This window comes from Dioscorea cayenensis, unplaced genomic scaffold, assembly GCF_009730915.1.
Source record: "Dioscorea cayenensis subsp. rotundata cultivar TDr96_F1 unplaced genomic scaffold, TDr96_F1_v2_PseudoChromosome.rev07_lg8_w22 25.fasta BLBR01000991.1, whole genome shotgun sequence".
NCBI lineage: Eukaryota > Viridiplantae > Streptophyta > Magnoliopsida > Dioscoreales > Dioscoreaceae > Dioscorea > Dioscorea cayenensis.
This window is the reverse complement of record NW_024087382.1, coordinates 17,708-18,865: the sequence shown is the minus strand read 5'-3', so window position 1 is coordinate 18,865 and position 1,158 is coordinate 17,708. Positions and strand designations below refer to the sequence as shown.

General features: G+C 39.6%; 1 non-coding gene across 1 annotated transcript; it reads left to right on the top strand.

Annotated features, from left to right (window-relative positions):
* The first annotated feature begins 231 nt into the window (after positions 1 to 231).
* LOC120255422 lies at positions 232 to 339 on the top strand. The gene has a single exon (XR_005535008.1). It is a non-coding gene; the product is annotated as a small nucleolar RNA R71 (small nucleolar RNA).
* The last annotated feature ends 819 nt before the right edge of the window (positions 340 to 1,158 follow it).

Here is a 1,158-nt window from a genome sequence, read left to right as displayed (position 1 = left end):
GACTCCACTTGGGCCACCGATGAAGTAACTGCGTCAATCACATGAAGTAAAGCTACGTTCTTTCTGTCTCTTGTGTTCTATTAATAAATTTTTCATAGCCATTTCTTCAATGAGAAGCCGGGCTCTTACGGGGTCTTGTTCCCTAAGGTGCCTTACGCTATAGCATCAAGTAACTATCTTGTGCTCAGATTCAACCAATTATAGGAAGTCTGAATGATCATCTACTCGGGGAACCCATGTTGAGGACATTTTACGTCAGGAGCTCCTTGAACCTATCCCATGTCTCAAATAGAGACTCCAATTACATTTCCACAAAGAGGATATTTCATTCCTAAGCTTTCTAAATTTTTTGAGAGGGAAATGTCGGGCAAGAAAAGCTTCTACCATCTCCTCCCATGTAGTGATAGATGCTTTAGGTAATGAATATAGCCATTGCTTCGCTTTCCCTTTCAAGGAAAACGGGACGGTCCTCAACTTATTGGCATCATCCGTAACACCATTGATCTAGAGCATGTCACACACTTCCAAGAAGTTTTCTATATGATTGATTGGATCCTCATCGCCAAACCATTAAATTGTACCTAGCTACTGTAACATTTGGATGAATCTTTGGCTTAAGCTCAAAATTCTAAAAGCTGTGATCGGTGGCCGCATAATGCTAGATTGTGTGCCAAGAACTATTGGTCTGGCATAATCAGACAGTGTCCTATGCTGCCCATTATGTTCTTCTATATCTGACCCTTCACCTTCTACCTCGACTTGATTTATGCATTCTTGCATAAGTTCTTTACCCCTTGTATGAAATGTTCGTTTAAGTTAAGGATCACCTTCAACCAATAACGAAGAGTTCCCTCGGGTCATAACCTGGAGTTATGACCAAAGAAAGAAAAACAAATCAGAACGATGGAAGAATAAGAAATTGTGAAATAGAATAAATATTGAATAGCTAAAATAACAAAGTGCAAAGTGCTTCTAAAATGCCTACTCCCGGTAGCAGGGCTAAAAATCTTAACAACGCCTTTTTGCGTGTGTACTGCTAAGTGCCCGGATTTGTCGAAGTAATAATACACTTTGGTGAGTAGGGTGAGTCGAATCCACGAGGAATAGTGATTACAAACACAAAGATTGTTATTTAACTAGAACAAGGATGAATTAATA